The sequence below is a fragment of the Acomys russatus genome, chromosome 1 (assembly GCF_903995435.1).
Source record: "Acomys russatus chromosome 1, mAcoRus1.1, whole genome shotgun sequence".
Classification (NCBI taxonomy): domain Eukaryota; kingdom Metazoa; phylum Chordata; class Mammalia; order Rodentia; family Muridae; genus Acomys; species Acomys russatus.
Genome location: NC_067137.1, coordinates 74420220 through 74436361, shown reverse-complemented (window position 1 = coordinate 74436361; position 16142 = coordinate 74420220).

Here is a 16142-nt window from a genome sequence, read left to right as displayed (position 1 = left end):
ACTGACAGCATATGATACACACACACACACACACACACACACACACACACACACACACACACACACACACACACACACACACACACACACACACACACATATATATATATATATATATATATATATATATATATATATATATATATATTAGGAAAATTCTTCTTGAATTAAAGCACATACTTAGTTGTGTACAGTGTTAGCTTAAACTGAAGTGTATATATATTCTGTCACCAATGGAACAAATTCTCATAAAGTTTGAGGAATATGCTATCCAGGGAATCCAAAAAAATGTAAGCAACAGTGGGAGCATAGATTACTGGCAAGCAAATATTTCAGGGTAGTGGAAAATAGAGAGGAAATATTTTAAGATGACCTCAAACATATTAACATAGTTAAATTATAGAATAACTCCAAGACCTTATAACTTGGAACACATTTATTTCTGTGGAGAAGACATGAGGAGCAGATGGGAAGAGAGTAAAACTTTTCCTTAGGGAAACACAAAATAAACCTGTACCCCTTATGAAATATATGCTGTAGTGAAAAGTTATTTTTACTCATTTTATGTAGCTCCATCTATGTAATCAATAATTTTGACTCATATTTCTGTTCTAACAATATATATTTTATAGAACAGGATATATATGTGTATATATTATGATATATATCTCAAATCAACAGATTATATATTATCAAGACTAGCACTATATTTTCATTGTTACACAAAGCACAATGGTTATATTGAACATATATTATTTATAACAATTTGTATTTGTGGCATATTTGCCAACTGAGTGTAACCTGCATTACATCCCCAACTCCAATTCATAAAAATTCCACAAATAACTTGACTTCTAACATACAATCTTGTTACTTTTGTGCACACTCACATTAGTTTTAGATTTTTAATGCTGGGTACAAAGATGACAATTTACAATTATTAATGGAGAAATCTTCAGGAATACAGGAACTTGGGTCATACTCCAAGGATATGTACTACCCAGCATATTGTATTTCCCTATTTAAGTGTATACTTGGTATACTTGGGCATATTAGCTATTGGCTATATTTGTGTGATAGTGTAAGTAGTCAGCTTGGCACAGTCTTGAATCACCAGGGAAGGAAGGCTCACTGAGGGAATGTCCATCTAAAGTTGTTCTGTGGATAAATCTGTCGGGGATTGTCTTGTTTATGTTAATAATTGGCATGAGGTAGATCCAGTCTAAAAGTGGGCGGCACCATTTCATGGAATTTTGTCATGAGCTGTAGTAAAAAGGGAAGTGTGGCTTGAGCACTAGAATGCATGCATCAGCTCATTACTCTCTGCTTCTGTCTCTATGTGTGTATTGTAGCCAGTTCCATCACACTCCTGACACTGTGACTTCTCTAAAATGATACATTATAAACTGACATTGTGAGGTAAAATAAACTATTTTTCCCTCAATTGCTTTTGTCAGGGTATTTTATCATAAAACAGAAGGAAAATGAAGACAGTGTGAAATATCAATGAATAAAAGAAGACAGGAAAGCATTTGCTGCCATTGTCTCAGATGCTGGAGTCTGATTTCCACACTGATTCCAAAGTGTTCCAAAAGGTGGCTATTGCTGGAAGTTGCCATTGTTTCATTTTCCATGCTGTTCTTTGATATGACTATGCTAACTTTTTCCTTCATAGTATCATAGGTGTAAAAAATCAGTCCCTTATCTTGGGTCTCAGATAAGGAAATGTGAATTTTTGATCCCTCCTTATTTATATGTATTTAAGAGTCACTCTGTCTTCTTATAGCTACAATCGTATATCTGAGGGTATCGAGAATCTAAGAATTTGGTGGTGTAGAAAATTTAAATGGATATATCTTATAGGGAATTTGAGAGGATGCATAACTTATTGCCAAGATTAATAGCGTTTTCACCCAACACTGGCACTAGTATTTTATAGAATTATATTTGGATCGTGGAGTTAATCATGAGTCTGTAGGGTATCAAAACTCATTCTCTATTGTTTAAATTCATGAATTAATATCTAACTGAGTCAAAAATAATGTTCTGCATATATTGCAACAATCAACTAAGTGAATGTGGAATAAAGAAGGGATGTGATATATGTTGAAAAAAATTGTTTAACTAAACACCAAGGTCTGACTGTATTGATGATTTAACCTAGGTATTACTGTACTGGAGGAAAGAGACACATAGTATTAAGTTCATAAGTAAAACATAAACCATGATATATTATAATTGGAAGCATATAGCACAGAGCAGACTTGTAAGCACAAGCTAATGACTCATACACATATACAACTTTAGACTACAAACAGCTGCTTTTAGAAAACAATCATCCTTGACAAGGGATATATGTTGGTTAGCAGAAGCTAAATTATTTTATGGCATAGCTCACAGGGGAAAAATACATTTCACAGAAATCAACATGTAACTCAAGCATATTAATCTGGCTCTCATTGTTGAGTAAATAAATGTCTTTGCTGTTGGTATTTAAGATTTAAAAAAAAAAATAACACTATGTAGAGATTAGATAAACCACAGGCTTACAACCAAATGCTACATGTTAACAGGTCTTTATGTGTTGAAAATCTTGATGAACTAGAAGGCAAGACTTAAATTGCTTTGTTATAAAGTTCTTATGTTATTAATTTTAAGATTTATTTTAAATTTTAATTATGCATAAACATGCAAATCTGTGTGTGGATATGTGCATGTGAATTCAATGCCCATGGAAGTGATGAGAAGGCGATTATTTGTGAGCTGCTTGAGATGTGTGCAGGAAACAAAATTTGGATCCCCTGCATGAACGTTGCAGGCTCTTAACTACTGAGCTCCTGCTACAGTCCGTAGTATTTTTTCTGTCTTTAAGGATTTGGTAGAGTTTAAATTTGGAATTTTTTAAAGATATAACTTGTACTTAAAATAGAAGATCAAGTTCATAGAAGTATTTTCCTCTGTTTTCATTTCCATTTCTCACTCCTTCTCCACTATCAGTTGTCTTTCTGTTGAGAAGTTCACATATGTATATATGCAATGTCTCTACCCACATATATCCACATAACACAGGCACGCACAGTTTCTGTGATCACTTCTTTTGTCTGATTATTTCAAAAAATTGAAGGGAACTATTACTACTTTCTTTTCCTTAGTCTTTGTGGGATTTTTGTGTTCTTCACAGAGAGCACTGGTCTCATCATTAGCATCTGAGCTGTTAAACTATAGTAGGTAGGTTTTCAACCTGCCTTCAGCCAAACATTTGTAGCATTTTAAACAACAATCTTTGCAGAGCATGAGTTTTCATTGAACTGTCCTTATCTTTGGTTACCAGGCTTTCTCTTTCTCTCTCTCTCTCTCTCTCTCTCTCTCTCTCTCTCTCTCTCTCTCTCTCTCTCTTTCTCTCTCTCTCTCTCTCTCTCTCTCTCTCTTTCTCTCATAGTCCTCACTGGTGTTTCCTTGTTATCCAACTACAATAGAATCAATCCAGAACTTAGTTCTTCACTATCTTTGCTTTATTAAAATAATGTGCCCAACTAAGAATGTACCAGTACATCTCATTTACATGCGAGTAACATCCAATTTATGCTAATATTATCTGAACTATAAATACCTAAATTCAATGTGACATATATAGGCACATGAAACCTAACATATTAAGCTTGTATAAATAGCCAACCAATAATACAGCTGACTTAAGGCTACTTGACAAGACAGAACCCATATTTGATACTGCTTGGGTGACGAAGAACCAAGGACCTAGGGCAAAATAATACTGCCTTAAAAACAAAACAAAACAAAAACAAAAACAAAAGACAATTGTAATAAAATGACTCCAAATGATATTCTACTATCCTCATGGATCAGTGTCTTGCTCAAGCATTATCATACTGCAGCAAGTGGGAACAAATGTACAGACCCACAGCTTGACATTTCGCAGAGAATGAGACCTTGGAACACTCAGCCATAAATGTGATGTCCCCATAAATCCCCTCCATTCAGAGCTCAGGGAACCACATGGGAGAGAAGACAGAAAGAAATTTAGAGCCAGAGGAGGTGAGGGAGATCAAGAAAACAAGGACCCCTACACCCACATGAACAAAGCTAATATGGACTCACAAAGACTGAAGCAGCAGACAAAGGACCTGCATAGGTCTGCATCAGATTCTTTGCATTATATTTTGGCTCCAGTTTAATGGTTTTATGATGTTCCTGGGTGTGGGGCTGACTCTTCCCTCTGTTGGTGTGACTTGTCCAAATTTGAAGTGATGCTTCCATTTTATTTTGTTATATTTTAAAAATACGAGTGAGTGAATGAATGAAGACCTAACTACTACTAGGGTGAAGGTTAACAACTGATCTGTCATTTATTCTTCCTGGGAAAAGGAAAATTAGGTTTTCCCAATGTAACAAAACTGGGTTTATCATCTACTCAAGGGCAGGTTTCATGTTCAGGACTAGTTGACCAATAAATAATGGATTCAAGGGCTTTTGGGGTGATTTTATTTGGTTACACTTTAGTGTTTTACTTTTCATTTTGGGTGTGGCTTTATCTAGTCTTACTGGCTTTAAGATTCTATTTTTTTAAATCGAGTTTTGGTTTGTTCTTAAGAAATAACTTAAAGTTGAGTGGGTAAGGAACAGGGCATGATCTGGAAGTATTTAAAGAAGGAAGGATTAAGATCAAAATATTTTTACATTTAAAATTTCTTTAAATAATAAAAATAATAATAAATATGTAAAAACAAAATGCATACAGAAAAAACTAAAATATCCTAAAATAGCTCTACCTTTTACTTTAAAATATTCAGAATTCTATCTAAAAGTGATAATCTCATTTCAATAATTTTCTGATTAGCATAAAGGTATTGTTTTTATTCATTTAAGCCAAAATTATGATGTGATCTATAACTAAGTTTTCCTCAGATACTGTTACGAACTGCTACATGCTGAAAACACAGCAGACTTTCATAAAGGTAAGCAATCTCCACAAATACAATATGCCTTCACAATGGCATGCCATCCTCAGAAAACACAGCGAATCCTTACAATGGCATGCCACCCTCTGAAAACACAGCAAAGCTTTACAACGGCATGCAGTCCTGGCAACTTTCTCAGTTTTTTGCCCTTGTCCATTTGAAGTGCTACAGTGCTAATGTTTGGAATTTCAACATCCATTTGCTGCTTTTTTTTCTTTATGATTATGATGCTCTGAGTTTGTGAAAATAAATAACAGCCACTGCTGGTCCTGCTACACGTTTCCTAGTTGGAATAGCTTATTCCTCTCTGTGAGAACCCCTCCAGCTGTTATTCCATCTTCTAGACCTGCTGATCTCATTGATGGTACTCATACCTTTGGTCACATGTTCCCTCATTCTTCATTCTTTATCTTTTGTTTATTGTATTTGTTCCATGAGAGAACAAGTTCTTCAGTTCTGTAAACTGTGTCAGAAAAATTAATATCAACTGAATAAAATTTTTGTTTTGTTTTCTCAGTAATTCTTAATGTTACAAGCAAAAACTAATATATACTCACATTAACATTTGTTTTAATGCTGAATATTCTATGGATTTTAAATGTTATAATGTATATTCCATTTAATGTGTATGTCCCACATGATTAACTTTGCATTCTCACAGAAAGAGTTTGGACTGTGTGTTTGTCAGCTTTCTGTCACCATAAATGATATATAATATTGCCAGTTTGTAGGCGTTAGTTCATGATAAATTGATCTTGTTGCTTTGGGGCCAATGGGGGGCATCTCAGTCAAGGAGTATGTGATAAAGCAAAGATGCTCAAGACAGAAGGCCATGGAGTGAAAATACAAATGAACAGACCACACTCATGACATCCACTCTAAGATTGTATCTCCAGATGGGCTAGAACAACCCCCGTCCCATCTCTTAAATGCTTTCACCAACTCTAAAATTAGTCAAACTAAGGTCCAAACCTTTAGCCTGTGAACTTTTGAGAACATTTTGTTTGCTTTCAACTCCAACATATGGGAGCAGGACAAACAAAATGATCCTTCTTTGTCAATTAAAGGACAATTAATCTAAATCAAATAAAAAGGACTGGTATATCCTCAGTACTTCATAAAGAAACCCAAAGCAAAATATCTGACAATAAAGGAAGTATACTAAACATCCTTTTCTGGTTTTTCTTAATTGAACAAATGATCGATATTGTTAAGACAAAGGAATAAATATAGATACTTTACTGACAAGTTGGGTTTATCAAATAACACCCTAGAAAGGAACATAATGTAGTTGATAATTAAAGGGCTATAATTTTTATTTATTCCTTTTAAAGTATTTCATAATTAAAGTAATATATTTAATTAAAATAATGTTTTCTGTTATATATCTAATTCCTTCATAATTAAATGTCAAATTTGGAGAAGTAAGATTATATTATATTAGTATTTCCTACATGATGTTTGGCATGGGTTGAATTAACATGCTTATTTACAGGTAGAACTGGAAAGACAGGCTTTTGGAGGCATGTTCTATGAATTTTAACTTTGTAATTACTTTTTTGCTTTTCCTAGTTAAGTGATTTTATATGGAAGATACTTGGTCTCAAAAATCAGTGGTGTTGAAATTCTGCTATGGAAAACCATACTAGCAACCAGCGTTCCTTTGGTTTCCATAGGCCTTGGGCATACGTGTCTTAAGAAACAGAAATGTAGTTAGGGATTATGGTGGTTGAGTAAAATGATGGCTGTAGGTTCTCCTCCAAGATTCATGACCTCAGTAGTCTTCCAGTAGTGAGCTGTGTTTCCACTACCAGGCTTTTGTTTGAACGTGTCTTTAGTCTAGTTAGGGAGCAGTTAGGTACCGTCAGTATATGAATGAATGCCATTACTGCATCCTTAGAGTTATCATGACATGTTTGCTGGTTGTTGTGGTTCACAGCCTTCATATTGGGGTAGAACTACTAGTTGCTTCTCTTCCTGTATGTAACAATTAATGGGAAAAAATTTAAAATAGGGGGAAGAGTATATGACAAGATTGAAGAGAGGAAAGGTGAACAGGAATGATATCATTCTATTATAATCTCAAAATATAAAACATATTTTTTTTAAAAGGGGACACAGCTGTGATACTTACAGCTTTGTCACAGTCCCTAAGAACAATGGGAAACATTAAAACTGTAGTGCTCCATTAATATGAACTTAAATATGTAGAGTCAAATATGGGGTTATCATATAGTCAAGGCATGAAGCATTCTAAGACTATGGGGATAGAAATTTTAAACATTCTTTGTGTTATGGCATAGTAAGCTGCTACTTAATGGTTTAAAATATCAAATGTATTGCTCTCTATTTTCCCACTAAATACTGCTTTAAGGTTTCTAGGCTGAAATATAGTTTATTTGTAACTTTGCCACAGAATTTGTTATTGTTTTTGATCTGAAATAATGTTCCACCAGACAAAGAGCTTTGGGGAAGAATTACATTATGAACATTTTGATGCAATGAATAGATTGGTTTACTCATAAATCTATAACTTGATAGAATTTTGGGGAGATTGTAAACAATAATTGGTATGACCTTGTTGGAGAAAGTAGGTCTTGGGGTACCTTTGAACGGTATACATTATTCTAAACCCTTGCTTCTTTTTACTTTAGGGCCACAAGGAAACTTCAGGTTTCTTCTACTCCATCCTTTCCACCATGACGTCAGCCTCACCAGAGCCTCAACAAAAGAAGTGGAACTCACAGGTTGTAAACTGAAACTTCTGTAATAGTAAGCCACAATAAATCTTGCTTCCCTCACTTTTTTCTACTTTGACATTAACTTATTAATTATTTATTCATGTGTATATGTATGTGCCCATGTGCACTCATGTGTGCAGTGGAATTGTGTGTTACCTGATCTGTGTGGAGGTCAAAGGACAACATGCAAGAGTGGGTATTCTCTTTCCCTTGTGGGCTCCAGAAAGTGTCACAAGTGAAAGCAAGCACATGTAGCCAATGAGTTGTTTTTGACCTCTGTTCGTTTTTCTAAATATCTTCTCATAGCAATGGGAGAAATACTAAAATAATGATACAGCCATTTGCAAAGTACTCTAATAAATGATGTTTGCATTCTGTTCTACAGTGATGCAGCCATATGCTTCATTTGGTAAGTTTCATATTATTCGTTAGTTCAGATGCATTTTATTCACATTTCCTCAATTTTCATTTATCAATTTCTATATACATCTGGTTAAAACACAGTTTGCATTAAGGTTCAAAACTTTCTACTTGCATAATCTTGGAATTTTTCCTTTTTGGTTATGAGCCTAGCCATTAATGTCTAAGCCATCTTTCCAGCCAAAACCTTGGAATTTTTAATTACTTTAATACATAAAAATCACATATTTACTCTGGTGATATTTATTCATTGTCTTATACCTTTCAAAATATTCATTTTTCTAATTTTTACAAATAAAATGTCATAGCTGGATCATCTTTCAGAGATCATGAAATGGGAGAAGAAGCAAAAAAATATCAAACAACTTATAAAGTTGTTTATCCACTTAAAATATTTATTTGCAATGTGACAATTTATTCACCTAAAATGATTCACATCTGTAAATAATTTAGACACATCAGAATCTGTTTTTCTTACCTATATTATGGAACTATGACAGTTGTAGATATACATGAAATGTATCTCTTCAGTTTAGTTTACTGTCTTACAGTGGCTTTCATACTCCCTAAAAACAAATGTGTATGTTGTGAAATGATAACAATGCCTTAACTGTTTTACATTTTAGGATACTTTACAGGTGTCATTGTTGTTCAGATCTCATTTAGACAGCTATCTTGACGAGATTCCACAGGAATGGGTTTCCTGACATTTCTAGGAGGCACAATTTCATAGAAAAATTACTGTTTCTCTGTGCTTACTATTTTTATGTCTTCTCTTCCACGCTGACCTTTGAGCTTTAGATGTTAGAACTGTGTTGCAGATGTATCAATTTGGGCTGGGCCCCAAGTGATGACTTATTCTCTGCGTTTTGATAAGTTGTCATTCTCTGTAACATTCTTGAGGGATGAGACCAATACTTACAGTGAGTATTTAGAATGTAGCCGGGAAGTATGACAACTTGGCAGCCTTTTGGTTCTATGTTCTCTAGAATCCATAACTTCACTGACCCCAAGTAGTTGGCTCTCATTAGCAGGAATGATTTGTCCCTTGTTAAGATGCCTTAAGTTCAGTTAGTGCTGACTTCTAGTGGTTACTTCCAAGGTTTGTGTGCCACTATTGCACTCTGAGATAGCACATAGTTCATAGTTATCATAGTTGAGAAGTACTCTCTGTCACTTCCCTCCCTTGGAACCTTGCAGGACATGGTAACATGATCAGGGATGAGGCTTCCAGGCCATATCCAGCTTAGATCAATCCCTGATGTCCTGTGTCCCAAGTATATGGTGTCTTTGGCAAGAAATGTGATATTAGGCAAAAGAAAAATATGAGGCCTCAACCCTAGACAAAGAACTACACATAAATAAAAAATTCATAGGGAAGGACAAATATTTTTTTTTAATTTATTCTTGTTACATCTCAATGTTTATCCCATCCCTTGTATCCTCCCATTCTTCCCTCCCTCCCATTTTTCCATTATTCCCCTCCCCTATGATGTTCCTGAGGGGGATTACCTCCCTGTGTATATGCTCATAGGGTATCAAGTCTCTTCTTGGCAACCTGCTGTCCTTCCTCTGAATGCCACCAGACACAAATATTATTCTAGGGAGGAGTCCACATGTCACAGACACAGTTTTTAAAAATATTCTTAATTTTTAAATTTTTAAATTAAATGTATCTGTGGCATGATCAATTATTTACTTTTAGTATTTGGAAATTCAAATGTATTTTATTGAACTACTTTAATATTTTAATTCAATTGTCATCAATGTTTCACCTATTTTTTTTTGTTGTTGTTGCATGTACAGAATTACAGCAAATGATATAGCAGACAATAAGGACTCCATGATAGAAAAAGTGAGGTACTTCAGGGAATGTGAAAAGTTCTCAGACTCTTTAGGAGACATCATGATCTATCTCCCTGATTTTTAACTTCAAGTGTTGATAGATAACTTAGTTTCCACACCTGTCAGAAAGTCTGCATGGAGACACTGTTGTAAATTTTTAATCCCATAGAGATAACGGATGGCTCATTAAGTACAACATACCAAATTATGGACCCACAGAGTGGAAGAGATGTTTGAATGTTTCTAGTTTAACCTTTCTTCCAATTCATAATCTTCCTTCAACATGCCAGATGAGTGCTTATTTAGCCATTGCTTAAATGTGAGCAGTGTTGATTTTTTAGGTTTCAAAGGAAACCCATTTCATCTGAGACTTAAGGAATAATTAGAAAATTCTTATACACACACACACACAGAGAGAGAGAGAGAGAGAGAGAGAGAGAGAGAGAGAGAGAGAGAGAGAGAGAGAGAGAGAGAGAGAGAGAAACAGAGAGACAAGGAAAGAAGATGCCCCTTTAAGTTACTTTTCTCCCTTTTTAGATAGCATGGTATATATTAGCTTCTTCTTGCACTTGATAATCCCCAGATTTTTTAGTTTACTTTTTTGCATGCTTAAATCATCTCTAAATTAACAGTAAGTAAATGAATATTCTGAAGTAAGTGTTCAAATTAGTTTATGAGGTTAATTTGTATGATGAAATAAAAAGAAGATTCTAGAAAGGAATATAATTATCTATAAAGTGAGTAGAGCAAGAGGAATGGTGTAAATATAGAAAATGTCTGTGCCACGGAAGTTTTCACTGTTGATATTCAGTTTTCATCCTGTATTTGCAAAGCAGGTAATATCATAACTTATATAGTCCTTCAACATTGTTAGAAATTTACTTGCTTTCTACTCTTCCATACTTGTATACCAAAGTTGTTACTATCCCATGACATTTTACATGTATAGTGTATAATTCTGATACACTTGAAGAAAAGTCACTAAAATGCCTCATTCATTGACATGTGAATTGGAAAGACAGACATTGAACTATTCAGTTAATTGATCATGACAGAGTAGCCAGAATTTCACAAAGAATACCATAGAATCTTGAATCTCAATGGGCAAAGCCAGGTCAAGATAATGTTTTTATTGTCTTTGAAGACTCAGTGTACAGCTGGAGAGGCTTGAGAGTGCTGTGTACACTTTATGACTGATACATTTTATCATTGGAGAATGGAGCAAAGGCTACATTTCAGATGCCTTAATGTTTTCACAGGAATGAAAACAAATTAGTAAAAGTTCATTCCTGAATACCATATTATTAATATTCAGTGTAAAGGAATTTTAGTTCAGCAACATTTACTATGGCAAAGGATCACATCTGAAGACAGCCCCAAGGAGGGCTCCTAAGCTCTAGGGACATACTTCCTGCAGAGACCTGTCAGAACCTCAGTGATACAGGGTTTCAGCCTCCAGCCCACAGACCTACCTGCCTTCCCTTGGAGACCAGCAAGATCACAGCATCATACAAGTTATAAATCCCCACCACTCTAGTCCCCTGCCTGTTTTTCAAACTGGTTCACAGGCAGCAGAGGAGAACTATAGGGTATTCTCCACAATCCAGTCTCTGTAACATGGCCTACCCTCCATCCCAAGGAGGGCTACCAGACCACAGGCTGGATAGCCTCCAGGCTCTAGCTAAGGGCTCTTCCCACCTTACCAAGAAGTCTAGCATGCACCATAAACAATCAGATGCATCAGGGACAGCCGGACAGCTAAAGACCAGCATAAAATTCAATCAACAAAAGCTAGAGCAATACAGCACCACTAGAACCCAGCTACCCTACTAAACAAGCTCTGTATATACTAACACAGCTGAAATACAATAAAATGACCTTACATCTATTTTTATGATTTAAAGAGGAAATAAATTTCTTAAAGAAATATAGGAAATACAATCAAACAAATATGAAGGAAATGAGTAAAAGGGTTCAGGATGTGAAAGAGAAAATAGAAACAATAAAGAAAACACAAACTGAATGAGTCCTAGAGATGAAAAACTTAGGCGATTGTTATATCTTTCAAAAAATGTTATTCCTGGCACAAAATAGCCCAAAATCTGGAACATTATGAAAAGATGAAACCTAAGAATAATAGAAATAGGAGAATATTCTAGGCCAAAGGACAAGGAAGCATTCTCAACAAAATCATAGAAAAAAATTTATCAGATCACCATGGATTAAAGCTGGACTACAACAACAATAGTTAAAAAATATAGTCTATACATTCATGGAAACTGAACAACTCTCTATTCCATGACCACTGGGTCAGGGTAGGAATAAAGACTTCTTAAATTTCAATGAAAATGAAGGGACAACTACCTAAAACTATAGGACACAAATAAAGCAGTGCTAAGACGAAATTTCATAGTATTAAATGCATTCATGAAGAAATTGGAGACATCTCATACTAGCAACCTAAAAGCACACCTGAAAGCTCTAGGAAAAAAAATCAAACACAGCCAAGAGGAGTAGATAGCAGGAAATAATCAAACTCTCAGTAGAAATCAATAAATTACAAAGAAAACAATACAAAGAATCAACAAGACCAAGATCTGGTCATTTGAGAAAATAAAAAAGATAGACAAATCCTTAATCAAAGTACCTAAAAGACAGAGAGACCCTATGAAAACAAGAAAACCAGAAATGAACATGGGGAACATTACAACAGACACGGAGGAAATTCAAAGAATTGATAGGTCTTACATCAAAAGCCTGTACTAAACAAAATTGGAAATTTTAAATTAAATGGACAATTTTCTTGATAATGTCCATTTACCAAGGTTCCTTGTCTTGGATAGAGGTCTTGTCAATTTTTCCTGTCCACTTTGGCATGTACATTGATGTTATCTTTGTTCAGGTCACAGTTGGGTAGTCATGTCAGTGAGGCTTTGTTGGTGTAGCTTGTGACATTACTAAGATACTTATTGGAGGAGAGTCTATAACCAGGATAATCCCTAGCAACAGTTAACGGTTTGTAGATAAGTGTTAGTCTTCATGCCTCATCAAGAAAACTTCTCTTTGCCACAGATGAAGACCAGTGCAAAAACTACAACCAATCAAAATGCTTGGTTGTAGAGCCCAGTCTCAATGGATACATTTACAAGCCACTAACCTAAGGCTTAGGAAACATGGTAAAGGATGTGGAAAGACTGTAAGGGCAAGAGGATGAGGGAATTTGCTGACTCTGATTTTGAACAAATTTCTCCTGTTTGTAATATTTATTGTTATGTCTCTGATAGCTGCTTTTGAAAATAGGAGCATATTCAATAGGGTAACTTTCTGAACTGTAGCTATGCATATAATTGTCAATTTTTAAATAGCATAATATGAATTATTCTTCCTAACATTAAAGTATAGCTAGCTAGATCTATAGTAATTTCCTGACATAGGAAGCTTTACAAAGGTGATTCAAGAAGGAATATGGAGATCAGGGACTGGAAAAGGGGTGAAACCTCACAGGGGTGTTTCTTATTATGATTTCTCTGGTGTGGGATGGCACCTTGAAGAGTTTTCAATTTTCTTTTTTTACATTGCCTTATGGAATTCAAGCTGAAAAGAGGATATGGACATCCAGCATCCAAGTTAAAGACTTTTGGGGATTTATTATACTGTAAGCCTTAAAGTAAGGTGTCTCATCTTATTGTCATGAAGAATGACGTATGAGGCAATGAAACATAGCAACGTGCGGTTTATGTCTGCTGAAATTTTAACAGGTACAAGCATCACATCTGTAGAGCAAGTTCAATACATAAAAAGGAGAAATGGTATGAATTTGGCTTATAATATATGTTTTAAAAGTTTTATTTACTTCTGCTAGTGTGTTTTTCTTCAGTAACGAATGCTATGAACACCAGTGAATTAGATGCTTCTTTGAAGAAACATACACTGCACAAGAGCACAATCAAAGCTGCTATAGATAAGTTCAGAATTGTCTACTGCTCTTGGTTTATTGGTCCCTCAGGGACTTGCTGGAAAGTACCACAGGAAGGATATTTTTAGTCTGTACGCAGCTGAAGTGCTATAGTGAGATCACTTATTAATCTTTAAACAGAACTGCCTGCTATTGTATGTGTGTTTTAAAGTCCAATTTATCTTACTTTCTATTGCTAGAATGGTGTAAAGTCACATTTATAAATACGATCAAATAGCACCCAAGCAAAAGGTAAATAAAAGCCACCAGAAATATCACATATTAGTTCAACTAGGTTGCTATAAATTAAACTGAAATATACTGTTAAATTAGTGCTATTCTGTATCTATGGTGTGAATAACTTTTGTGTGTAGGTGTTATAATATTAGAATAAACAGGATTTTGAAAACCATTTTGTGAAGGAGCCATTAATCTGAATGTAGATAAGAAAAAATGCTTTATTTTTAGATTCATTAAAATGTCATAAAGGAAGAGAAGCAGCAGATATCCAGGGGAGTTTAGACACATAGTAATGATAATAATGGTTTCATGCTATCAGAATTTTTTCCTACTCATTTATTTAAATATGTTTGTTATTAGGTAAGAAATGCAGACGTGAGAAGTCGTAAGATACCAGATATGAAAATATCCTAGTATACAATGAACACCTTATTAAATATCTCTTTCCAAATGTGGAGATTATGGTATTAGTCATACATATAGAAAATAGATAATAGAGTGTTTAACTACAATAAGAGGCAGAATGATGTGTCAACATTTGTATCAAACTCAGTAATTATACTATAAGGAACCACATCAGATGAAAAAAAAAAGGTGTGAGCATATAAAACTACTAACTTTATGTCAACCATATCTGTTAACTTCCCTTGACTCTATAAACTATATTCATAATTTTTCCAGTATGAAAAGGATTTATAGATGATTTTCTTTTCTATGTACTTAAAATGTTACACAATTTTGAATTCACAATCATAATTGTCTTTATATAGGAAAACAGAAATTTGATGGCTAGCATCAAGGTACTACTGCCCATTTCATACCATGCAGTGTTACTGTTGTGTGTGTCCACTGCATAAAAATGATGTCAGCCACACTGAGGTTCACAGTACCCAGTGAAAATTTAGCCATGGATAACATGTCCAATAGAAGACATTTGAGTAAAAAGAGGGAAAGAGAAGCACAATCTTTAAATTCCTTTAAATCTAATCATCCTTTAAACATAAGCTACAGTTTGTACCTGATGATCAGCCTTTAATAATATTTGACTGTAGAGATTACTTAATGGTGTTTGTAATAATAGTATTATATCAATAGATATGTGAGCTAATTATGTAGTTATTATTCCAATTAGGGGAACTTCACATGAATGTTTGTGCTTTATTTAATTCCATTAAAAATCAAGCAAACCTGAGCCATAATTATAGAAAATATTTTTGTTTAAAGTTAAATTATTTGACATTTATAATATTTTATGGTCCTTATTTTCTTTTCTCTTTTTTTGATTTTATTTTATTTTTGGCATATACATTTATATTATTGCACCTAAATAAAAAAGTACATAGAGTAAGAAGAACCATGAAACAATCAGGGACTATATAAGTGTTACATTCATGGTGTTTTCATTAATTGTATTTGGCAACCTTGTAGAAAACATCTTTCCTAAGTAATTAAGTTTCATGCCTTCTCAAGTCACTGAAGAGGTTGAAAACCAGATAGTTTAATCTTACAATCAACCTTAGCTCTTTAGGGGTTAAGATGATTTTAGGTCTAGATAGATGTTTTATGTTGACAGAGAGAAGATAGGATACATATTGATTATACTTATTGTCACACAATATGTTTTGATCATATTTTGTTCTTTTTCAACTCCTATAAAATGCTCTGTCTCCACCTTCTTACCCAACCACCATCTTCATGTTCTCTTTCTCCCTTTGTCTCTCTCCTTTTCTCTGTCTCTCTTTATCTCTCTCTTTCTTCATTGTCTCTCTTCCTATGTGTCTCTCAAAAACAACAACAACAACAACAAAACACAATTTTTTTGAATAAATAATATGCAGACTAATACCCTGGATTTTAGTAATCCAATCAATCATAAATATATGCTATATAATATAATATATTAAACATCATAATAATATATTTACTAATTCCCACATTATTTACCAGTTAAATATATATTATATA